Source organism: Osmerus eperlanus, chromosome 9, assembly GCF_963692335.1.
Source record: "Osmerus eperlanus chromosome 9, fOsmEpe2.1, whole genome shotgun sequence".
NCBI lineage: Eukaryota > Metazoa > Chordata > Actinopteri > Osmeriformes > Osmeridae > Osmerus > Osmerus eperlanus.
Genome location: NC_085026.1, coordinates 3,233,163 through 3,251,558, shown reverse-complemented (window position 1 = coordinate 3,251,558; position 18,396 = coordinate 3,233,163). Strand labels below are relative to the sequence as shown.

General features: G+C 53.8%; 51 non-coding genes across 51 annotated transcripts; 40 read left to right on the top strand and 11 right to left on the bottom strand.

Moving 5' to 3' along the window:
- Positions 1 to 52: 52 nt before the first annotated feature.
- trnat-agu (transfer RNA threonine (anticodon AGU)) lies at positions 53 to 126 on the top strand. Its single transcript has one exon. It is a non-coding gene; the product is annotated as a tRNA-Thr (tRNA).
- Positions 127 to 351: 225 nt separating this feature from the next.
- Positions 352 to 424, bottom strand: trnak-uuu (transfer RNA lysine (anticodon UUU)). Its single transcript has one exon. It is a non-coding gene; the product is annotated as a tRNA-Lys (tRNA).
- Positions 425 to 819: 395 nt separating this feature from the next.
- trnar-ucu (transfer RNA arginine (anticodon UCU)) lies at positions 820 to 911 on the top strand. Its single transcript is given in 2 exon segments — positions 820 to 856; positions 876 to 911. It is a non-coding gene; the product is annotated as a tRNA-Arg (tRNA).
- Positions 912 to 1,054: 143 nt separating this feature from the next.
- Positions 1,055 to 1,128, top strand: trnan-guu (transfer RNA asparagine (anticodon GUU)). Its single transcript has one exon. It is a non-coding gene; the product is annotated as a tRNA-Asn (tRNA).
- A 396-nt stretch (positions 1,129 to 1,524) lies between these two features.
- Positions 1,525 to 1,596, top strand: trnae-cuc (transfer RNA glutamic acid (anticodon CUC)). The gene has a single exon. It is a non-coding gene; the product is annotated as a tRNA-Glu (tRNA).
- A 175-nt stretch (positions 1,597 to 1,771) lies between these two features.
- trnat-agu (transfer RNA threonine (anticodon AGU)) lies at positions 1,772 to 1,845 on the top strand. The gene has a single exon. It is a non-coding gene; the product is annotated as a tRNA-Thr (tRNA).
- Positions 1,846 to 2,070: 225 nt separating this feature from the next.
- On the bottom strand, positions 2,071 to 2,143 carry trnak-uuu (transfer RNA lysine (anticodon UUU)). The gene has a single exon. It is a non-coding gene; the product is annotated as a tRNA-Lys (tRNA).
- A 395-nt stretch (positions 2,144 to 2,538) lies between these two features.
- Positions 2,539 to 2,630, top strand: trnar-ucu (transfer RNA arginine (anticodon UCU)). The gene is given in 2 exon segments: positions 2,539 to 2,575; positions 2,595 to 2,630. It is a non-coding gene; the product is annotated as a tRNA-Arg (tRNA).
- Positions 2,631 to 2,773: 143 nt separating this feature from the next.
- Positions 2,774 to 2,847, top strand: trnan-guu (transfer RNA asparagine (anticodon GUU)). The gene has a single exon. It is a non-coding gene; the product is annotated as a tRNA-Asn (tRNA).
- Positions 2,848 to 3,243: 396 nt separating this feature from the next.
- trnae-cuc (transfer RNA glutamic acid (anticodon CUC)) lies at positions 3,244 to 3,315 on the top strand. Its single transcript has one exon. It is a non-coding gene; the product is annotated as a tRNA-Glu (tRNA).
- A 175-nt stretch (positions 3,316 to 3,490) lies between these two features.
- On the top strand, positions 3,491 to 3,564 carry trnat-agu (transfer RNA threonine (anticodon AGU)). Its single transcript has one exon. It is a non-coding gene; the product is annotated as a tRNA-Thr (tRNA).
- A 225-nt stretch (positions 3,565 to 3,789) lies between these two features.
- trnak-uuu (transfer RNA lysine (anticodon UUU)) lies at positions 3,790 to 3,862 on the bottom strand. The gene has a single exon. It is a non-coding gene; the product is annotated as a tRNA-Lys (tRNA).
- Positions 3,863 to 4,257: 395 nt separating this feature from the next.
- Positions 4,258 to 4,349, top strand: trnar-ucu (transfer RNA arginine (anticodon UCU)). Its single transcript is given in 2 exon segments — positions 4,258 to 4,294; positions 4,314 to 4,349. It is a non-coding gene; the product is annotated as a tRNA-Arg (tRNA).
- Positions 4,350 to 4,492: 143 nt separating this feature from the next.
- On the top strand, positions 4,493 to 4,566 carry trnan-guu (transfer RNA asparagine (anticodon GUU)). The gene has a single exon. It is a non-coding gene; the product is annotated as a tRNA-Asn (tRNA).
- A 396-nt stretch (positions 4,567 to 4,962) lies between these two features.
- Positions 4,963 to 5,034, top strand: trnae-cuc (transfer RNA glutamic acid (anticodon CUC)). The gene has a single exon. It is a non-coding gene; the product is annotated as a tRNA-Glu (tRNA).
- Positions 5,035 to 5,209: 175 nt separating this feature from the next.
- On the top strand, positions 5,210 to 5,283 carry trnat-agu (transfer RNA threonine (anticodon AGU)). The gene has a single exon. It is a non-coding gene; the product is annotated as a tRNA-Thr (tRNA).
- A 225-nt stretch (positions 5,284 to 5,508) lies between these two features.
- trnak-uuu (transfer RNA lysine (anticodon UUU)) lies at positions 5,509 to 5,581 on the bottom strand. Its single transcript has one exon. It is a non-coding gene; the product is annotated as a tRNA-Lys (tRNA).
- A 395-nt stretch (positions 5,582 to 5,976) lies between these two features.
- trnar-ucu (transfer RNA arginine (anticodon UCU)) lies at positions 5,977 to 6,068 on the top strand. The gene is given in 2 exon segments: positions 5,977 to 6,013; positions 6,033 to 6,068. It is a non-coding gene; the product is annotated as a tRNA-Arg (tRNA).
- Positions 6,069 to 6,211: 143 nt separating this feature from the next.
- Positions 6,212 to 6,285, top strand: trnan-guu (transfer RNA asparagine (anticodon GUU)). Its single transcript has one exon. It is a non-coding gene; the product is annotated as a tRNA-Asn (tRNA).
- A 396-nt stretch (positions 6,286 to 6,681) lies between these two features.
- Positions 6,682 to 6,753, top strand: trnae-cuc (transfer RNA glutamic acid (anticodon CUC)). The gene has a single exon. It is a non-coding gene; the product is annotated as a tRNA-Glu (tRNA).
- A 175-nt stretch (positions 6,754 to 6,928) lies between these two features.
- Positions 6,929 to 7,002, top strand: trnat-agu (transfer RNA threonine (anticodon AGU)). Its single transcript has one exon. It is a non-coding gene; the product is annotated as a tRNA-Thr (tRNA).
- Positions 7,003 to 7,218: 216 nt separating this feature from the next.
- trnak-uuu (transfer RNA lysine (anticodon UUU)) lies at positions 7,219 to 7,291 on the bottom strand. Its single transcript has one exon. It is a non-coding gene; the product is annotated as a tRNA-Lys (tRNA).
- Positions 7,292 to 7,686: 395 nt separating this feature from the next.
- Positions 7,687 to 7,778, top strand: trnar-ucu (transfer RNA arginine (anticodon UCU)). The gene is given in 2 exon segments: positions 7,687 to 7,723; positions 7,743 to 7,778. It is a non-coding gene; the product is annotated as a tRNA-Arg (tRNA).
- Positions 7,779 to 7,921: 143 nt separating this feature from the next.
- On the top strand, positions 7,922 to 7,995 carry trnan-guu (transfer RNA asparagine (anticodon GUU)). Its single transcript has one exon. It is a non-coding gene; the product is annotated as a tRNA-Asn (tRNA).
- A 396-nt stretch (positions 7,996 to 8,391) lies between these two features.
- Positions 8,392 to 8,463, top strand: trnae-cuc (transfer RNA glutamic acid (anticodon CUC)). Its single transcript has one exon. It is a non-coding gene; the product is annotated as a tRNA-Glu (tRNA).
- A 175-nt stretch (positions 8,464 to 8,638) lies between these two features.
- trnat-agu (transfer RNA threonine (anticodon AGU)) lies at positions 8,639 to 8,712 on the top strand. Its single transcript has one exon. It is a non-coding gene; the product is annotated as a tRNA-Thr (tRNA).
- Positions 8,713 to 8,937: 225 nt separating this feature from the next.
- trnak-uuu (transfer RNA lysine (anticodon UUU)) lies at positions 8,938 to 9,010 on the bottom strand. Its single transcript has one exon. It is a non-coding gene; the product is annotated as a tRNA-Lys (tRNA).
- A 395-nt stretch (positions 9,011 to 9,405) lies between these two features.
- Positions 9,406 to 9,497, top strand: trnar-ucu (transfer RNA arginine (anticodon UCU)). Its single transcript is given in 2 exon segments — positions 9,406 to 9,442; positions 9,462 to 9,497. It is a non-coding gene; the product is annotated as a tRNA-Arg (tRNA).
- Positions 9,498 to 9,640: 143 nt separating this feature from the next.
- Positions 9,641 to 9,714, top strand: trnan-guu (transfer RNA asparagine (anticodon GUU)). The gene has a single exon. It is a non-coding gene; the product is annotated as a tRNA-Asn (tRNA).
- A 643-nt stretch (positions 9,715 to 10,357) lies between these two features.
- Positions 10,358 to 10,431, top strand: trnat-agu (transfer RNA threonine (anticodon AGU)). Its single transcript has one exon. It is a non-coding gene; the product is annotated as a tRNA-Thr (tRNA).
- Positions 10,432 to 10,656: 225 nt separating this feature from the next.
- On the bottom strand, positions 10,657 to 10,729 carry trnak-uuu (transfer RNA lysine (anticodon UUU)). Its single transcript has one exon. It is a non-coding gene; the product is annotated as a tRNA-Lys (tRNA).
- A 395-nt stretch (positions 10,730 to 11,124) lies between these two features.
- On the top strand, positions 11,125 to 11,216 carry trnar-ucu (transfer RNA arginine (anticodon UCU)). The gene is given in 2 exon segments: positions 11,125 to 11,161; positions 11,181 to 11,216. It is a non-coding gene; the product is annotated as a tRNA-Arg (tRNA).
- Positions 11,217 to 11,359: 143 nt separating this feature from the next.
- On the top strand, positions 11,360 to 11,433 carry trnan-guu (transfer RNA asparagine (anticodon GUU)). The gene has a single exon. It is a non-coding gene; the product is annotated as a tRNA-Asn (tRNA).
- A 396-nt stretch (positions 11,434 to 11,829) lies between these two features.
- On the top strand, positions 11,830 to 11,901 carry trnae-cuc (transfer RNA glutamic acid (anticodon CUC)). The gene has a single exon. It is a non-coding gene; the product is annotated as a tRNA-Glu (tRNA).
- A 175-nt stretch (positions 11,902 to 12,076) lies between these two features.
- Positions 12,077 to 12,150, top strand: trnat-agu (transfer RNA threonine (anticodon AGU)). The gene has a single exon. It is a non-coding gene; the product is annotated as a tRNA-Thr (tRNA).
- Positions 12,151 to 12,366: 216 nt separating this feature from the next.
- trnak-uuu (transfer RNA lysine (anticodon UUU)) lies at positions 12,367 to 12,439 on the bottom strand. The gene has a single exon. It is a non-coding gene; the product is annotated as a tRNA-Lys (tRNA).
- A 395-nt stretch (positions 12,440 to 12,834) lies between these two features.
- trnar-ucu (transfer RNA arginine (anticodon UCU)) lies at positions 12,835 to 12,926 on the top strand. Its single transcript is given in 2 exon segments — positions 12,835 to 12,871; positions 12,891 to 12,926. It is a non-coding gene; the product is annotated as a tRNA-Arg (tRNA).
- A 143-nt stretch (positions 12,927 to 13,069) lies between these two features.
- On the top strand, positions 13,070 to 13,143 carry trnan-guu (transfer RNA asparagine (anticodon GUU)). The gene has a single exon. It is a non-coding gene; the product is annotated as a tRNA-Asn (tRNA).
- Positions 13,144 to 13,535: 392 nt separating this feature from the next.
- Positions 13,536 to 13,607, top strand: trnae-cuc (transfer RNA glutamic acid (anticodon CUC)). The gene has a single exon. It is a non-coding gene; the product is annotated as a tRNA-Glu (tRNA).
- A 175-nt stretch (positions 13,608 to 13,782) lies between these two features.
- On the top strand, positions 13,783 to 13,856 carry trnat-agu (transfer RNA threonine (anticodon AGU)). The gene has a single exon. It is a non-coding gene; the product is annotated as a tRNA-Thr (tRNA).
- A 216-nt stretch (positions 13,857 to 14,072) lies between these two features.
- On the bottom strand, positions 14,073 to 14,145 carry trnak-uuu (transfer RNA lysine (anticodon UUU)). The gene has a single exon. It is a non-coding gene; the product is annotated as a tRNA-Lys (tRNA).
- A 395-nt stretch (positions 14,146 to 14,540) lies between these two features.
- Positions 14,541 to 14,632, top strand: trnar-ucu (transfer RNA arginine (anticodon UCU)). The gene is given in 2 exon segments: positions 14,541 to 14,577; positions 14,597 to 14,632. It is a non-coding gene; the product is annotated as a tRNA-Arg (tRNA).
- A 143-nt stretch (positions 14,633 to 14,775) lies between these two features.
- trnan-guu (transfer RNA asparagine (anticodon GUU)) lies at positions 14,776 to 14,849 on the top strand. Its single transcript has one exon. It is a non-coding gene; the product is annotated as a tRNA-Asn (tRNA).
- A 396-nt stretch (positions 14,850 to 15,245) lies between these two features.
- trnae-cuc (transfer RNA glutamic acid (anticodon CUC)) lies at positions 15,246 to 15,317 on the top strand. The gene has a single exon. It is a non-coding gene; the product is annotated as a tRNA-Glu (tRNA).
- Positions 15,318 to 15,492: 175 nt separating this feature from the next.
- On the top strand, positions 15,493 to 15,566 carry trnat-agu (transfer RNA threonine (anticodon AGU)). Its single transcript has one exon. It is a non-coding gene; the product is annotated as a tRNA-Thr (tRNA).
- A 216-nt stretch (positions 15,567 to 15,782) lies between these two features.
- trnak-uuu (transfer RNA lysine (anticodon UUU)) lies at positions 15,783 to 15,855 on the bottom strand. Its single transcript has one exon. It is a non-coding gene; the product is annotated as a tRNA-Lys (tRNA).
- A 395-nt stretch (positions 15,856 to 16,250) lies between these two features.
- On the top strand, positions 16,251 to 16,342 carry trnar-ucu (transfer RNA arginine (anticodon UCU)). Its single transcript is given in 2 exon segments — positions 16,251 to 16,287; positions 16,307 to 16,342. It is a non-coding gene; the product is annotated as a tRNA-Arg (tRNA).
- Positions 16,343 to 16,485: 143 nt separating this feature from the next.
- Positions 16,486 to 16,559, top strand: trnan-guu (transfer RNA asparagine (anticodon GUU)). The gene has a single exon. It is a non-coding gene; the product is annotated as a tRNA-Asn (tRNA).
- A 396-nt stretch (positions 16,560 to 16,955) lies between these two features.
- On the top strand, positions 16,956 to 17,027 carry trnae-cuc (transfer RNA glutamic acid (anticodon CUC)). Its single transcript has one exon. It is a non-coding gene; the product is annotated as a tRNA-Glu (tRNA).
- A 175-nt stretch (positions 17,028 to 17,202) lies between these two features.
- On the top strand, positions 17,203 to 17,276 carry trnat-agu (transfer RNA threonine (anticodon AGU)). The gene has a single exon. It is a non-coding gene; the product is annotated as a tRNA-Thr (tRNA).
- Positions 17,277 to 17,501: 225 nt separating this feature from the next.
- On the bottom strand, positions 17,502 to 17,574 carry trnak-uuu (transfer RNA lysine (anticodon UUU)). The gene has a single exon. It is a non-coding gene; the product is annotated as a tRNA-Lys (tRNA).
- Between the last annotated feature and the right edge of the window lie 822 nt (positions 17,575 to 18,396).

The window sequence follows — 18,396 nt, the reverse complement described above, 5'->3', positions numbered from 1 at the left end:
ACCTACTCGAAGAGAAAACAGAAGCCTGAGCCCGTCTGGTCCGATGAAGCAAGGTGCCGTGGCTTAGTTGGTCAAAGCGCCTGTCTAGTAAACAGGAGATCCTGAGTTCAAATCTCAGCGGTGCCTCTTTAGGCGCCAGCTCAATTTTGCATCCTTTGTCTCAAAGTCAGGCGTGCAACGGAGACAAAGGTTGCGCGCCACAAGTCACGCTCTGTGGTTTGAACACACAGCTCACACAGGGCCTAGAACGCTGGACCCTTGCTCCTTCCATTGTTTCCTCAAAGTCAGGTACATAAGAGAGCCCAATTAGGCCCGCTTCATCCCACGCTGCCACGCGGTTTGAACAGGCTTCGCCCGAACAGGGACTTGAACCCTTGACCCTCAGATTAAAAGCCTGATGCTCTGCCGACTGAGCTATCCGGGCTCTGGAGTGGCAGGAAACACTGAGCTTTTCGTGGAACATCTGCATGTACATCTCCTTCGCCACACAAACCCCGAGGGCTCGTATGGCGAATCCCTCGCAAGCATGCCGGTGCACCTTCGACACAAAGAGCCTCTTTAAACGGTACTCTCAGCACACTTTGCGGCACAACGGTTGCACATCAGACGCCAGGTCAGAACGTTGCCTCTTGAGCTCACAACTAGGCCTCGTGGCACAACGGTAGCGCGTCTGACTTGGTAGCGTCTTTTACTTACCTGGCAAAATCAATCTCTAATTGCTTCCTCAGAGTGAGGCATGCCACCAACGCACCTCGCCCAAACAGGGACCTGATGCTGCCAGGGTTGAAAAGGTAGACGTCAAGCAGGTAAATCGTCGGGGGCTCTGTGGCGCAATGGATAGCGCATTGGACTTCTAGGCAGGGGGAGGAAAAGGCATTCAAAGGTTGTGGGTTCGAGTCCCACCAGAGTCGTTCTCTTTTTTCCCCAAACTCCCCGTCGACGGCTCACGGGAAGAGTTATTTGTACGGCCGCTCCTCCTCTTCTTCGTGGGAGTTTTGGCACTCGTCTCCCAGTGTTTCCTTCCATTTTCCGGTCCTATTTCTGTAAAGACAGGGTCTCTGTGGCGCAATTGGCTAGCGCGTTCGGCTGTTAACCGAAAGGATGGTGGTTCGAGCCCACCCAGGGACGAATGTGTTCTTGTTTGCCCCTGTTGTGGGTCTTGCCAGTGTGACAATGAGCTGTACCGCCGTCGGAGCTGGAAAATCTCGCAGAAATAAAGTCCTCCGCTCCACCAACTGAGCTGTCAAAGGGTGAGCGAGCGAGTGGGAGGCTTTATTTGCGAGGAAGGCATGCGATGCCACATTCCCACTCCCGTTCAGATACAAAAGAAGAAAGCCTTTGCTGACGCACCACTCATTTAAGTCTCTACCTGGTGGTCTAGTGGCTGGGATTCGGCGCTCTCGCCGCAGGCGGCCCGGTTTCGATTCCCGGTCAGGGAACTTTAAGGTCCAGTGGAAACCTTTGACTAGCTGCGTCCTGCAACGTGGTCCTCATCTTTGACGGCGAGCAGAGGAAGCCAAGCTCTCCCTGGTGGTCTAGTGGCTAGGATTCGGCGCTCTCACCGCCGCGGCCCGGGTTCGATTCCCGGTCAGGGAATCTGTTTTTAGACCGCCATCAGAGTCCAAGAAGCTGGAAAATCTCTTCATTCTGGTGCCTTGAGAGCCTTTGCTGCATGTTGGGCATACCTTTCTAAGGTGGCTTTCGACCCCACCTTAAAGCACCTACTCGAAGAGAAAACAGAAGCCTGAGCCCGTCTGGTCCGATGAAGCAAGGTGCCGTGGCTTAGTTGGTCAAAGCGCCTGTCTAGTAAACAGGAGATCCTGAGTTCAAATCTCAGCGGTGCCTCTTTAGGCGCCAGCTCAATTTTGCATCCTTTGTCTCAAAGTCAGGCGTGCAACGGAGACAAAGGTTGCGCGCCACAAGTCACGCTCTGTGGTTTGAACACACAGCTCACACAGGGCCTAGAACGCTGGACCCTTGCTCCTTCCATTGTTTCCTCAAAGTCAGGTACATAAGAGAGCCCAATTAGGCCCGCTTCATCCCACGCTGCCACGCGGTTTGAACAGGCTTCGCCCGAACAGGGACTTGAACCCTTGACCCTCAGATTAAAAGCCTGATGCTCTGCCGACTGAGCTATCCGGGCTCTGGAGTGGCAGGAAACACTGAGCTTTTCGTGGAACATCTGCATGTACATCTCCTTCGCCACACAAACCCCGAGGGCTCGTATGGCGAATCCCTCGCAAGCATGCCGGTGCACCTTCGACACAAAGAGCCTCTTTAAACGGTACTCTCAGCGCACTTTGCGGCACAACGGTTGCACATCAGACGCCAGGTCAGAACGTTGCCTCTTGAGCTCACAACTAGGCCTTGTGGCACAACGGTGGCGCGTCTGACTTGGTAGCGTCTTTTACTTACCTGGCAAAATCAAGCTCTGATTGCTTCCTCAGAGTGAGGCATGCCACCATTGCACCTCGCCCAAACAGGGACCTGATGCTGCCAGGGTTGAAAAGGTAGACGTCAAGCGGATAAATCGTCGGTGGCTCTGTGGCGCAATGGATAGCGCATTGGACTTCTAGGCAGGGGGAGGAAAAGCCATTCAAAGGTTGTGGGTTCGAGTCCCACCAGAGTCGTTCTCTTTTTTCCCCAAACTCCCTGTCGACGGCTCACGGGAAGAGTTATTTGTACGGCCGCTCCTCCTCTTCCTCGTGGGAGTTTTGGCACTCGTCTCCCAGCGTTTCCTTCCATTTTCCGGTCCTATTTCTGTAAAGACAGGGTCTCTGTGGCGCAATTGGCTAGCGCGTTCGGCTGTTAACCGAAAGGATGGTGGTTCGAGCCCACCCAGGGACGAATGTGTTCTTGTTTGCCCCTGTTGTGGGTCTTGCCAGTGTGACAATGAGCTGTACCGCCGTCGGAGCTGGAAAATCTCGCAGAAATAAAGTCCTCCGCTCCACCAACTGAGCTGTCAAAGGGTGAGCGAGCGAGTGGGAGGCTTTATTTGCGAGGAAGGCATGCGATGCCCCATTCTCACTCCCGTTCAGATACAAAAGAAGAAAGCCTTTGCTGACGCACCACTCATTTAAGTCTCTACCTGGTGGTCTAGTGGCTGGGATTCGGCGCTCTCGCCGCAGGCGGCCCGGTTTCGATTCCCGGTCAGGGAACTTTAAGGTCCAGTGGAAACCTTTGACTAGCTGCGTCCTGCAACGTGGTCCTCATCTTTGACGGCGAGCAGAGGAAGCCAAGCTCTCCCTGGTGGTCTAGTGGCTAGGATTCGGCGCTCTCACCGCCGCGGCCCGGGTTCGATTCCCGGTCAGGGAATCTGTTTTTAGACCGCCATCAGAGTCCAAGAAGCTGGAAAATCTCTTCATTCTGGTGCCTTGAGAGCCTTTGCTGCATGTTGGGCATACCTTTCTAAGGTGGCTTTCGACCCCACCTTAAAGCACCTACTCGAAGAGAAAACAGAAGCCTGAGCCCGTCTGGTCCGATGAAGCAAGGTGCCGTGGCTTAGTTGGTCAAAGCGCCTGTCTAGTAAACAGGAGATCCTGAGTTCAAATCTCAGCGGTGCCTCTTTAGGCGCCAGCTCAATTTTGCATCCTTTGTCTCAAAGTCAGGCGTGCAACGGAGACAAAGGTTGCGCGCCACAAGTCACGCTCTGTGGTTTGAACACACAGCTCACACAGGGCCTAGAACGCTGGACCCTTGCTCCTTCCATTGTTTCCTCAAAGTCAGGTACATAAGAGAGCCCAATTAGGCCCGCTTCATCCCACGCTGCCACGCGGTTTGAACAGGCTTCGCCCGAACAGGGACTTGAACCCTTGACCCTCAGATTAAAAGCCTGATGCTCTGCCGACTGAGCTATCCGGGCTCTGGAGTGGCAGGAAACACTGAGCTTTTCGTGGAACATCTGCATGTACATCTCCTTCGCCACACAAACCCCGAGGGCTCGTATGGCGAATCCCTCGCAAGCATGCCGGTGCACCTTCGACACAAAGAGCCTCTTTAAACGGTACTCTCAGCGCACTTTGCGGCACAACGGTTGCACATCAGACGCCAGGTCAGAACGTTGCCTCTTGAGCTCACAACTAGGCCTTGTGGCACAACGGTGGCGCGTCTGACTTGGTAGCGTCTTTTACTTACCTGGCAAAATCAAGCTCTGATTGCTTCCTCAGAGTGAGGCATGCCACCATTGCACCTCGCCCAAACAGGGACCTGATGCTGCCAGGGTTGAAAAGGTAGACGTCAAGCGGATAAATCGTCGGTGGCTCTGTGGCGCAATGGATAGCGCATTGGACTTCTAGGCAGGGGGAGGAAAAGGCATTCAAAGGTTGTGGGTTCGAGTCCCACCAGAGTCGTTCTCTTTTTTCCCCAAACTCCCCGTCGACGGCTCACGGGAAGAGTTATTTGTACGGCCGCTCCTCCTCTTCTTCGTGGGAGTTTTGGCACTCGTCTCCCAGTGTTTCCTTCCATTTTCCGGTCCTATTTCTGTAAAGACAGGGTCTCTGTGGCGCAATTGGCTAGCGCGTTCGGCTGTTAACCGAAAGGATGGTGGTTCGAGCCCACCCAGGGACGAATGTGTTCTTGTTTGCCCCTGTTGTGGGTCTTGCCAGTGTGACAATGAGCTGTACCGCCGTCGGAGCTGGAAAATCTCGCAGAAATAAAGTCCTCCGCTCCACCAACTGAGCTGTCAAAGGGTGAGCGAGCGAGTGGGAGGCTTTATTTGCGAGGAAGGCATGCGATGCCCCATTCTCACTCCCGTTCAGATACAAAAGAAGAAAGCCTTTGCTGACGCACCACTCATTTAAGTCTCTACCTGGTGGTCTAGTGGCTGGGATTCGGCGCTCTCGCCGCAGGCGGCCCGGTTTCGATTCCCGGTCAGGGAACTTTAAGGTCCAGTGGAAACCTTTGACTAGCTGCGTCCTGCAACGTGGTCCTCATCTTTGACGGCGAGCAGAGGAAGCCAAGCTCTCCCTGGTGGTCTAGTGGCTAGGATTCGGCGCTCTCACCGCCGCGGCCCGGGTTCGATTCCCGGTCAGGGAATCTGTTTTTAGACCGCCATCAGAGTCCAAGAAGCTGGAAAATCTCTTCATTCTGGTGCCTTGAGAGCCTTTGCTGCATGTTGGGCATACCTTTCTAAGGTGGCTTTCGACCCCACCTTAAAGCACCTACTCGAAGAGAAAACAGAAGGCTGAGCCCGTCTGGTCCGATGAAGCAAGGTGCCGTGGCTTAGTTGGTCAAAGCGCCTGTCTAGTAAACAGGAGATCCTGAGTTCAAATCTCAGCGGTGCCTCTTTAGGCGCCAGCTCAATTTTGCATCCTTTGTCTCAAAGTCAGGCGTGCAACGGAGACAAAGGTTGCGCGCCACAAGTCACGCTCTGTGGTTTGAACACACAGCTCACACAGGGCCTAGAACGCTGGACCCTTGCTCCTTCCATTGTTTCCTCAAAGTCAGGTACATAAGAGAGCCCAATTAGGCCCGCTTCATCCCACGCTGCCACGCGGTTTGAACAGGCTTCGCCCGAACAGGGACTTGAACCCTTGACCCTCAGATTAAAAGCCTGATGCTCTGCCGACTGAGCTATCCGGGCTCTGGAGTGGCAGGAAACACTGAGCTTTTCGTGGAACATCTGCATGTACATCTCCTTCGCCACACAAACCCCGAGGGCTCGTATGGCGAATCCCTCGCAAGCATGCCGGTGCACCTTCGACACAAAGAGCCTCTTTAAACGGTACTCTCAGCGCACTTTGCGGCACAACGGTTGCACATCAGACGCCAGGTCAGAACGTTGCCTCTTGAGCTCACAACTAGGCCTTGTGGCACAACGGTGGCGCGTCTGACTTGGTAGCGTCTTTTACTTACCTGGCAAAATCAAGCTCTGATTGCTTCCTCAGAGTGAGGCATGCCACCAACGCACCTCGCCCAAACAGGGACCTGATGCTGCCAGGGTTGAAAAGGTAGACGTCAAGCGGATAAATCGTCGGTGGCTCTGTGGCGCAATGGATAGCGCATTGGACTTCTAGGCAGGTGGAGGAAAAGCCATTCAAAGGTTGTGGGTTCGAGTCCCACCAGAGTCGTTCTCTTTTTTCCCCAAACTCCCTGTCGACGGCTCACGGGAAGAGTTATTTGTACGGCCGCTCCTCCTCTTCTTCGTGGGAGTTTTGGCACTCGTCTCCCAGCGTTTCCTTCCATTTTCCGGTCCTATTTCTGTAAAGACAGGGTCTCTGTGGCGCAATTGGCTAGCGCGTTCGGCTGTTAACCGAAAGGATGGTGGTTCGAGCCCACCCAGGGACGAATGTGTTCTTGTTTGCCCCTGTTGTGGGTCTTGCCAGTGTGACAATGAGCTGTACCGCCGTCGGAGCTGGAAAATCTCGCAGAAATAAAGTCCTCCGCTCCACCAACTGAGCTGTCAAAGGGTGAGCGAGCGAGTGGGAGGCTTTATTTGCGAGGAAGGCATGCGATGCCCCATTCTCACTCCCGTTCAGATACAAAAGAAGAAAGCCTTTGCTGACGCACCACTCATTTAAGTCTCTACCTGGTGGTCTAGTGGCTGGGATTCGGCGCTCTCGCCGCAGGCGGCCCGGTTTCGATTCCCGGTCAGGGAACTTTAAGGTCCAGTGGAAACCTTTGACTAGCTGCGTCCTGCAACGTGGTCCTCATCTTTGACGGCGAGCAGAGGAAGCCAAGCTCTCCCTGGTGGTCTAGTGGCTAGGATTCGGCGCTCTCACCGCTGCGGCCCGGGTTCGATTCCCGGTCAGGGAATCTGTTTTTAGACAGCCATCAGAGTCCAAGAAGCTGGAAAATCTCTTCATTCTGGTGCCTTGAGAGCCTTTGCTGCATGTTGGGCATACCTTTCTAAGGTGGCTTTCGACCCCACCTTAAAGCACCTACTCGAAGAGAAAACAGAAGCTTGAGCCCGTCTGGTCCGATGAAGCAAGGCGCCGTGGCTTAGTTGGTCAAAGCGCCTGTCTAGTAAACAGGAGATCCTGAGTTCAAATCTCAGCGGTGCCTTTTTAGGCGCCAGCTCAATTTTGCATCCTTTGTCTCAAAGTCAGGCGTGCAACGGAGACAAAGGTTGCGCGCCACAAGTCACGCTCTGTGGTTTGAACACACAGCTCACAGAACGCTGGACCCTTGCTCCTTCCATTGTTTCCTCAAAGTCAGGTACATAAGAGAGCCCAATTAGGCCCGCTTCATCCCACGCTGCCACGCGGTTTGAACAGGCTTCGCCCGAACAGGGACTTGAACCCTTGACCCTCAGATTAAAAGCCTGATGCTCTGCCGACTGAGCTATCCGGGCTCTGGAGTGGCAGGAAACACTGAGCTTTTCGTGGAACATGTGCATGTACATCTCCTTCGCCACACAAACCCCGAGGGCTCGTATGGCGAATCCCTCGCAAGCATGCCGGTGCACCTTCGACACAAAGAGCCTCTTTAAACGGTACTCTCAGCACACTTTGCGGCACAACGGTTGCACATCAGACGCCAGGTCAGAACGTTGCCTCTTGAGCTCACAACTAGGCCTCGTGGCACAACGGTAGCGCGTCTGACTTGGTAGCGTCTTTTACTTACCTGGCAAAATCAATCTCTAATTGCTTCCTCAGAGTGAGGCATGCCACCAACGCACCTCGCCCAAACAGGGACCTGATGCTGCCAGGGTTGAAAAGGTAGACGTCAAGCAGGTAAATCGTCGGGGGCTCTGTGGCGCAATGGATAGCGCATTGGACTTCTAGGCAGGGGGAGGAAAAGGCATTCAAAGGTTGTGGGTTCGAGTCCCACCAGAGTCGTTCTCTTTTTTCCCCAAACTCCCCGTCGACGGCTCACGGGAAGAGTTATTTGTACGGCCGCTCCTCCTCTTCTTCGTGGGAGTTTTGGCACTCGTCTCCCAGTGTTTCCTTCCATTTTCCGGTCCTATTTCTGTAAAGACAGGGTCTCTGTGGCGCAATTGGCTAGCGCGTTCGGCTGTTAACCGAAAGGATGGTGGTTCGAGCCCACCCAGGGACGAATGTGTTCTTGTTTGCCCCTGTTGTGGGTCTTGCCAGTGTGACAATGAGCTGTACCGCCGTCGGAGCTGGAAAATCTCGCAGAAATAAAGTCCTCCGCTCCACCAACTGAGCTGTCAAAGGGTGAGCGAGCGAGTGGGAGGCTTTATTTGCGAGGAAGGCATGCGATGCCACATTCCCACTCCCGTTCAGATACAAAAGAAGAAAGCCTTTGCTGACGCACCACTCATTTAAGTCTCTACCTGGTGGTCTAGTGGCTGGGATTCGGCGCTCTCGCCGCAGGCGGCCCGGTTTCGATTCCCGGTCAGGGAACTTTAAGGTCCAGTGGAAACCTTTGACTAGCTGCGTCCTGCAACGTGGTCCTCATCTTTGACGGCGAGCAGAGGAAGCCAAGCTCTCCCTGGTGGTCTAGTGGCTAGGATTCGGTGCTCTCACCGCCGCGGCCCGGGTTCGATTCCCGGTCAGGGAATCTGTTTTTAGACCGCCATCAGAGTCCAAGAAGCTGGAAAATCTCTTCATTCTGGTGCCTTGAGAGCCTTTGCTGCATGTTGGGCATACCTTTCTAAGGTGGCTTTCGACCCCACCTTAAAGCACCTACTCGAAGAGAAAACAGAAGCCTGAGCCCGTCTGGTCCGATGAAGCAAGGTGCCGTGGCTTAGTTGGTCAAAGCGCCTGTCTAGTAAACAGGAAATCCTGAGTTCAAATCTCAGCGGTGCCTCTTTAGGCGCCAGCTCAATTTTGCATCCTTTGTCTCAAAGTCAGGCGTGCAACGGAGACAAAGGTTGCGCGCCACAAGTCACGCTCTGTGGTTTGAACACACAGCTCACACAGGGCCTAGAACGCTGGACCCTTGCTCCTTCCATTGTTTCCTCAAAGTCAGGTACATAAGAGAGCCCAATTAGGCCCGCTTCATCCCACGCTGCCACGCGGTTTGAACAGGCTTCGCCCGAACAGGGACTTGAACCCTTGACCCTCAGATTAAAAGCCTGATGCTCTGCCGACTGAGCTATCCGGGCTCTGGAGTGGCAGGAAACACTGAGCTTTTCGTGGAACATCTGCATGTACATCTCCTTCGCCACACAAACCCCGAGGGCTCGTATGGCGAATCCCTCGCAAGCATGCCGGTGCACCTTCGACACAAAGAGCCTCTTTAAACGGTACTCTCAGCGCACTTTGCGGCACAACGGTTGCACATCAGACGCCAGGTCAGAACGTTGCCTCTTGAGCTCACAACTAGGCCTTGTGGCACAACGGTGGCGCGTCTGACTTGGTAGCGTCTTTTACTTACCTGGCAAAATCAAGCTCTGATTGCTTCCTCAGAGTGAGGCATGCCACCAACGCACCTCGCCCAAACAGGGACCTGATGCTGCCAGGGTTGAAAAGGTAGACGTCAAGCGGATAAATCGTCGGTGGCTCTGTGGCGCAATGGATAGCGCATTGGACTTCTAGGCAGGGGGAGGAAAAGCCATTCAAAGGTTGTGGGTTCGAGTCCCACCAGAGTCGTTCTCTTTTTTCCCCAAACTCCCTGTCGACGGCTCACGGGAAGAGTTATTTGTACGGCCGCTCCTCCTCTTCTTCGTGGGAGTTTTGGCACTCGTCTCCCAGCGTTTCCTTCCATTTTCCGGTCCTATTTCTGTAAAGACAGGGTCTCTGTGGCGCAATTGGCTAGCGCGTTCGGCTGTTAACCGAAAGGATGGTGGTTCGAGCCCACCCAGGGACGAATGTGTTCTTGTTTGCCCCTGTTGTGGGTCTTGCCAGTGTGACAATGAGCTGTACCGCCGTCGGAGCTGGAAAATCTCGCAGAAATAAAGTCCTCCGCTCCACCAACTGAGCTGTCAAAGGGTGAGCGAGCGAGTGGGAGGCTTTATTTGAGAGGAAGGCATGCGATGCCCCATTCTCACTCCCGTTCAGATACAAAAGAAGAAAGCCTTTGCTGACGCACCACTCATTTAAGTCTCTACCTGGTGGTCTAGTGGCTGGGATTCGGCGCTCTCGCCGCAGGCGGCCCGGTTTCGATTCCCGGTCAGGGAACTTTAAGGTCCAGTGGAAACCTTTGACTAGCTGCGTCCTGCAACGTGGTCCTCATCTTTGACGGCGAGCAGAGGAAGCCAAGCTCTTCCTGGTGGTCTAGTGGCTAGGATTCGTCGCTCTCAGCGCCGTGGCCCGGGTTCGATTCCCGGTCAGGGAATCTGTTTTTAGACCGCCATCAGAGTCCAAGAAGCTGGAAAATCTCTTCATTCTGGTGCCTTGAGAGCCTTTGCTGCATGTTGGGCATACCTTTCTAAGGTGGCTTTCGACCCCACCTTAAAGCACCTACTCGAAGAGAAAACAGAAGCCTGAGCCCGTCTGGTCCGATGAAGCAAGGTGCCGTGGCTTAGTTGGTCAAAGCGCCTGTCTAGTAAACAGGAGATCCTGAGTTCAAATCTCAGCGGTGCCTCTTTAGGCGCCAGCTCAATTTTGCATCCTTTGTCTCAAAGTCAGGCGTGCAACGGAGACAAAGGTTGCGCGCCACAAGTCACGCTCTGTGGTTTGAACACACAGCTCACACAGGGCCTAGAACGCTGGACCCTTGCTCCTTCCATTGTTTCCTCAAAGTCAGGTACATAAGAGAGCCCAATTAGGCCCGCTTCATCCCACGCTGCCACGCGGTTTGAACAGGCTTCGCCCGAACAGGGACTTGAACCCTTGACCCTCAGATTAAAAGCCTGATGCTCTGCCGACTGAGCTATCCGGGCTCTGGAGTGGCAGGAAACACTGAGCTTTTCGTGGAACATCTGCATGTACATCTCCTTCGCCACACAAACCCCGAGGGCTCGTATGGCGAATCCCTCGCAAGCATGCCGGTGCACCTTCGACACAAAGAGCCTCTTTAAACGGTACTCTCAGCGCACTTTGCGGCACAACGGTTGCACATCAGACGCCAGGTCAGAACGTTGCCTCTTGAGCTCACAACTAGGCCTTGTGGCACAACGGTGGCGCGTCTGACTTGGTAGCGTCTTTTACTTACCTGGCAAAATCAAGCTCTGATTGCTTCCTCAGAGTGAGGCATGCCACCATTGCACCTCGCCCAAACAGGGACCTGATGCTGCCAGGGTTGAAAAGGTAGACGTCAAGCGGATAAATCGTCGGTGGCTCTGTGGCGCAATGGATAGCGCATTGGACTTCTAGGCAGGGGGAGGAAAAGCCATTCAAAGGTTGTGGGTTCGAGTCCCACCAGAGTCGTTCTCTTTTTTCCCCAAACTCCCTGTCGACGGCTCACGGGAAGAGTTATTTGTACGGCCGCTCCTCCTCTTCCTCGTGGGAGTTTTGGCACTCGTCTCCCAGCGTTTCCTTCCATTTTCCGGTCCTATTTCTGTAAAGACAGGGTCTCTGTGGCGCAATTGGCTAGCGCGTTCGGCTGTTAACCGAAAGGATGGTGGTTCGAGCCCACCCAGGGACGAATGTGTTCTTGTTTGCCCCTGTTGTGGGTCTTGCCAGTGTGACAATGAGCTGTACCGCCGTCGGAGCTGGAAAATCTCGCAGAAATAAAGTCCTCCGCTCCACCAACTGAGCTGTCAAAGGGTGAGCGAGCGAGTGGGAGGCTTTATTTGCGAGGAAGGCATGCGATGCCCCATTCTCACTCCCGTTCAGATACAAAAGAAGAAAGCCTTTGCTGACGCACCACTCATTTAAGTCTCTACCTGGTGGTCTAGTGGCTGGGATTCGGCGCTCTCGCCGCAGGCGGCCCGGTTTCGATTCCCGGTCAGGGAACTTTAAGGTCCAGTGGAAACCTTTGACTAGCTGCGTCCTGCAACGTGGTCCTCATCTTTGACGGCGAGCAGAGGAAGCCAAACTCTCCCTGGTGGTCTAGTGGCTAGGATTCGGCGCTCTCACCGCCGCGGCCCGGGTTCGATTCCCGGTCAGGGAATCTGTTTTTAGACCGCCATCAGAGTCCAAGAAGCTGGAAAATCTCTTCATTCTGGTGCCTTGAGAGCCTTTGCTGCATGTTGGGCATACCTTTCTAAGGTGGCTTTCGACCCCACCTTAAAGCACCTACTCGAAGAGAAAACAGAAGCCTGAGCCCGTCTGGTCCGATGAAGCAAGGTGCCGTGGCTTAGTTGGTCAAAGCGCCTGTCTAGTAAACAGGAGATCCTGAGTTCAAATCTCAGCGGTGCCTCTTTAGGCGCCAGCTCAATTTTGCATCCTTTGTCTCAAAGTCAGGCGTGCAACGGAGACAAAGGTTGCGCGCCACAAGTCACGCTCTTTGGTTTGAACACACAGCTCACAGAACGCTGGACCCTTGCTCCTTCCATTGTTTCCTCAAAGTCAGGTACATAAGAGAGCCCAATTAGGCCCGCTTCATCCCACGCTGCCACGCGGTTTGAACAGGCTTCGCCCGAACAGGGACTTGAACCCTTGACCCTCAGATTAAAAGCCCGATGCTCTGCCGACTGAGCTATCCGGGCTCTGGAGTGGCAGGAAACACTGAGCTTTTCGTGGAACATCTGCATGTACATCTCCTTCGCCACACAAACCCCGAGGGCTCGTATGGCGAATCCCTCGCAAGCATGCCGGTGCACCTTCGACACAAAGAGCCTCTTTAAACGGTACTCTCAGCGCACTTTGCGGCACAACGGTTGCACATCAGACGCCAGGTCAGAACGTTGCCTCTTGAGCTCACAACTAGGCCTTGTGGCACAACGGTGGCGCGTCTGACTTGGTAGCGTCTTTTACTTACCTGGCAAAATCAAGCTCTGATTGCTTCCTCAGAGTGAGGCATGCCACCAACGCACCTCGCCCAAACAGGGACCTGATGCTGCCAGGGTTGAAAAGGTAGACGTCAAGCGGAAAAATTGTCGGTGGCTCTGTGGCGCAATGGATAGCGCATTGGACTTCTAGGCAGGGGGAGGAAAAGCCATTCAAAGGTTGTGGGTTCGAGTCCCACCAGAGTCGTTCTCTTTTTTCCCCAAACTCCCTGTCGACGGCTCACGGGAAGAGTTATTTGTACGGCCGCTCCTCCTCTTCTTCGTGGGAGTTTTGGCACTCGTCTCCCAGCGTTTCCTTCCATTTTCCGGTCCTATTTCTGTAAAGACAGGGTCTCTGTGGCGCAATTGGCTAGCGCGTTCGGCTGTTAACCGAAAGGATGGTGGTTCGAGCCCACCCAGGGACGAATGTGTTCTTGTTTGCCCCTGTTGTGGGTCTTGCCAGTGTGACAATGAGCTGTACCGCCGTCGGAGCTGGAAAATCTCGCAGAAATAAAGTCCTCCGCTCCACCAACTGAGCTGTCAAAGGGTGAGCGAGTGGGAGGCTTTATTTGCGAGGAAGGCATGCGATGCCCCATTCTCACTCCCGTTCAGATACAAAAGAAGAAAGCCTTTGCTGACGCACCACTCATTTAAGTCTCTACCTGGTGGTCTAGTGGCTGGGATTCGGCGCTCTCGCCGCAGGCGGCCCGGTTTCGATTCCCGGTCAGGGAACTTTAAGGTCCAGTGGAAACCTTTGACTAGCTGCGTCCTGCAACGTGGTCCTCATCTTTGACGGCGAGCAGAGGAAGCCAAGCTCTCCCTGGTGGTCTAGTGGCTAGGATTCGGCGCTCTCACCGCTGCGGCCTGGGTTCGATTCCCGGTCAGGGAATCTGTTTTTAGACCGCCATCAGAGTCCAAGAAGCTGGAAAATCTCTTCATTCTGGTGCCTTGAGAGCCTTTGCTGCATGTTGGGCATACCTTTCTAAGGTGGCTTTCGACCCCACCTTAAAGCACCTACTCGAAGAGAAAACAGAAGCTTGAGCCCGTCTGGTCCGATGAAGCAAGGCGCCGTGGCTTAGTTGGTCAAAGCGCCTGTCTAGTAAACAGGAGATCCTGAGTTCAAATCTCAGCGGTGCCTCTTTAGGCGCCAGCTCAATTTTGCATCCTTTGTCTCAAAGTCAGGCGTGCAACGGAGACAAAGGTTGCGCGCCACAAGTCACGCTCTGTGGTTTGAACACACAGCTCACAGAACGCTGGACCCTTGCTCCTTCCATTGTTTCCTCAAAGTCAGGTACATAAGAGAGCCCAATTAGGCCCGCTTCATCCCACGCTGCCACGCGGTTTGAACAGGCTTCGCCCGAACAGGGACTTGAACCCTTGACCCTCAGATTAAAAGCCTGATGCTCTGCCGACTGAGCTATCCGGGCTCTGGAGTGGCAGGAAACACTGAGCTTTTCGTGGAACATCTGCATGTACATCTCCTTCGCCACACAAACCCCGAGGGCTCGTATGGCGAATCCCTCGCAAGCATGCCGGTGCACCTTCGACTTAAAGAGCCTCTTTAAACGGTACTCTCAGCACACTTTGCGGCACAACGGTTGCACATCAGACGCCAGGTCAGAACGTTGCCTCTTGAGCTCACAACTAGGCCTCGTGGCACAACGGTAGCGCGTCTGACTTGGTAGCGTCTTTTACTTACCTGGCAAAATCAATCTCTAATTGCTTCCTCAGAGTGAGGCATGCCACCAACGCACCTCGCCCAAACAGGGACCTGATGCTGCCAGGGTTGAAAAGGTAGACGTCAAGCAGGTAAATCGTCGGGGGCTCTGTGGCGCAATGGATAGCGCATTGGACTTCTAGGCAGGGGGAGGAAAAGCCATTCAAAGGTTGTGGGTTCGAGTCCCACCAGAGTCGTTCTCTTTTTTCCCCAAACTCCCTGTCGACGGCTCACGGGAAGAGTTATTTGTACGGCCGCTCCTCCTCTTCTTCGTGGGAGTTTTGGCACTCGTCTCCCAGCTTTTCTATCCATTTTCCGGTCCTATTTCTGTAAAGACAGGGTCTCTGTGGCGCAATTGGCTAGCGCGTTCGGCTGTTAACCGAAAGGATGGTGGTTCGAGCCCACCCAGGGACGAATGTGTTCTTGTTTGCCCCTGTTGTGGGTCTTGCCAGTGTGACAATGAGCTGTACCGCCGTCGGAGCTGGAAAATCTCGCAGAAATAAAGTCCTCCGCTCCACCAACTGAGCTGTCAAAGGGTGAGCGAGCGAGTGGGAGGCTTTATTTGAGAGGAAGGCATGCGATGCCCCATTCTCACTCCCGTTCAGATACAAAAGAAGAAAGCCTTTGCTGACGCACCACTCATTTAAGTCTCTACCTGGTGGTCTAGTGGCTGGGATTCGGCGCTCTCGCCGCAGGCGGCCCGGTTTCGATTCCCGGTCAGGGAACTTTAAGGTCCAGTGGAAACCTTTGACTAGCTGCGTCCTGCAACGTGGTCCTCATCTTTGACGGCGAGCAGAGGAAGCCAAGCTCTCCCTGGTGGTCTAGTGGCTAGGATTCGGCGCTCTCACCGCTGCGGCCTGGGTTCGATTCCCGGTCAGGGAATCTGTTTTTAGACCGCCATCAGAGTCCAAGAAGCTGGAAAATCTCTTCATTCTGGTGCCTTGAGAGCCTTTGCTGCATGTTGGGCATACCTTTCTAAGGTGGCTTTCGACCCCACCTTAAAGCACCTACTCGAAGAGAAAACAGAAGCTTGAGCCCGTCTGGTCCGATGAAGCAAGGCGCCGTGGCTTAGTTGGTCAAAGCGCCTGTCTAGTAAACAGGAGATCCTGAGTTCAAATCTCAGCGGTGCCTCTTTAGGCGCCAGCTCAATTTTGCATCCTTTGTCTCAAAGTCAGGCGTGCAACGGAGACAAAGGTTGCGCGCCACAAGTCACGCTCTGTGGTTTGAACACACAGCTCACAGAACGCTGGACCCTTGCTCCTTCCATTGTTTCCTCAAAGTCAGGTACATAAGAGAGCCCAATTAGGCCCGCTTCATCCCACGCTGCCACGCGGTTTGAACAGGCTTCGCCCGAACAGGGACTTGAACCCTTGACCCTCAGATTAAAAGCCTGATGCTCTGCCGACTGAGCTATCCGGGCTCTGGAGTGGCAGGAAACACTGAGCTTTTCGTGGAACATCTGCATGTACATCTCCTTCGCCACACAAACCCCGAGGGCTCGTATGGCGAATCCCTCGCAAGCATGCCGGTGCACCTTCGACTTAAAGAGCCTCTTTAAACGGTACTCTCAGCACACTTTGCGGCACAACGGTTGCACATCAGACGCCAGGTCAGAACGTTGCCTCTTGAGCTCACAACTAGGCCTCGTGGCACAACGGTAGCGCGTCTGACTTGGTAGCGTCTTTTACTTACCTGGCAAAATCAATCTCTAATTGCTTCCTCAGAGTGAGGCATGCCACCAACGCACCTCGCCCAAACAGGGACCTGATGCTGCCAGGGTTGAAAAGGTAGACGTCAAGCAGGTAAATCGTCGGGGGCTCTGTGGCGCAATGGATAGCGCATTGGACTTCTAGGCAGGGGGAGGAAAAGCCATTCAAAGGTTGTGGGTTCGAGTCCCACCAGAGTCGTTCTCTTTTTTCCCCAAACTCCCTGTCGACGGCTCACGGGAAGAGTTATTTGTACGGCCGCTCCTCCTCTTCTTCGTGGGAGTTTTGGCACTCGTCTCCCAGCTTTTCTATCCATTTTCCGGTCCTATTTCTGTAAAGACAGGGTCTCTGTGGCGCAATTGGCTAGCGCGTTCGGCTGTTAACCGAAAGGATGGTGGTTCGAGCCCACCCAGGGACGAATGTGTTCTTGTTTGCCCCTGTTGTGGGTCTTGCCAGTGTGACAATGAGCTGTACCGCCGTCGGAGCTGGAAAATCTCGCAGAAATAAAGTCCTCCGCTCCACCAACTGAGCTGTCAAAGGGTGAGCGAGCGAGTGGGAGGCTTTATTTGAGAGGAAGGCATGCGATGCCCCATTCTCACTCCCGTTCAGATACAAAAGAAGAAAGCCTTTGCTGACGCACCACTCATTTAAGTCTCTACCTGGTGGTCTAGTGGCTGGGATTCGGCGCTCTCGCCGCAGGCGGCCCGGTTTCGATTCCCGGTCAGGGAACTTTAAGGTCCAGTGGAAACCTTTGACTAGCTGCGTCCTGCAACGTGGTCCTCATCTTTGACGGCGAGCAGAGGAAGCCAAGCTCTCCCTGGTGGTCTAGTGGCTAGGATTCGGCGCTCTCACCGCCGCGGCCCGGGTTCGATTCCCGGTCAGGGAATCTGTTTTTAGACCGCCATCAGAGTCCAAGAAGCTGGAAAATCTCTTCATTCTGGTGCCTTGAGAGCCTTTGCTGCATGTTGGGCATACCTTTCTAAGGTGGCTTTCGACCCCACCTTAAAGCACCTACTCGAAGAGAAAACAGAAGCCTGAGCCCGTCTGGTCCGATGAAGCAAGGTGCCGTGGCTTAGTTGGTCAAAGCGCCTGTCTAGTAAACAGGAGATCCTGAGTTCAAATCTCAGCGGTGCCTCTTTAGGCGCCAGCTCAATTTTGCATCCTTTGTCTCAAAGTCAGGCGTGCAACGGAGACAAAGGTTGCGCGCCACAAGTCACGCTCTGTGGTTTGAACACACAGCTCACACAGGGCCTAGAACGCTGGACCCTTGCTCCTTCCATTGTTTCCTCAAAGTCAGGTACATAAGAGAGCCCAATTAGGCCCACTTCATCCCACGCTGCCACGCGGTTTGAACAGGCTTCGCCCGAACAGGGACTTGAACCCTTGACCCTCAGATTAAAAGCCTGATGCTCTGCCGACTGAGCTATCCGGGCTCTGGAGTGGCAGGAAACACTGAGCTTTTCGTGGAACATCTGCATGTACATCTCCTTCGCCACACAAACCCCGAGGGCTCGTATGGCGAATCCCTCGCAAGCATGCCGGTGCACCTTCGACACAAAGAGCCTCACCTGTTTACGCTCCTGTTTCGCCCGCGAGACAAAAATGCTGCCTCCCCCTCCCTCAGTTACGACGCACTAAATTCTAACAAATATATTTTTTAGACGCTACACATGTTATACATCGTTGGAAAGCTACGATTCTTGTGCTTCCATTGAAATAAACCAATTCAAGATCAAGTCGCAATAGCAAGCAAAGTCAACGTCTTTTTCCGGTGAACATTCCTTCAACAATGCCAAAGAAAAAAGTTGTACTCACCCTAAGTTGTTCAAATAGGTCCAGGTGTGCAAATCATGCCATCAAAACTTGATCTGCGTAAGTCCCAAGGGTTCAAAGTATCTAACCATGTAAAGTAATTCGTCCAAATACAATGTTTTACGTTCATGAATAGCCATTATCCTTTGTTTCATTATGCAAGTTAGCCGACGGAAGAAACAACTTGTTCACATAAAAGTGTTATTTTCTCCGGTTAGCAACGGAGTATTTACTAAATGAAGGTATCAAAATGTCCGTTGAACCCTCCCCTTTTGATTGACACCTTGTTCGACCCAATAGGAGCTTCCATGCCCCGTTGACAGCCCTCTAAAGCCAACTAGGTCTGTGCGTCCTGCCCCCTCCCCCGCCCCCCCCCCCCACACTCGTTCTAAACAAATTTCTCGAACTGGCTTCGACTGGCTCTGAAATTAGCTTGTTAGCCT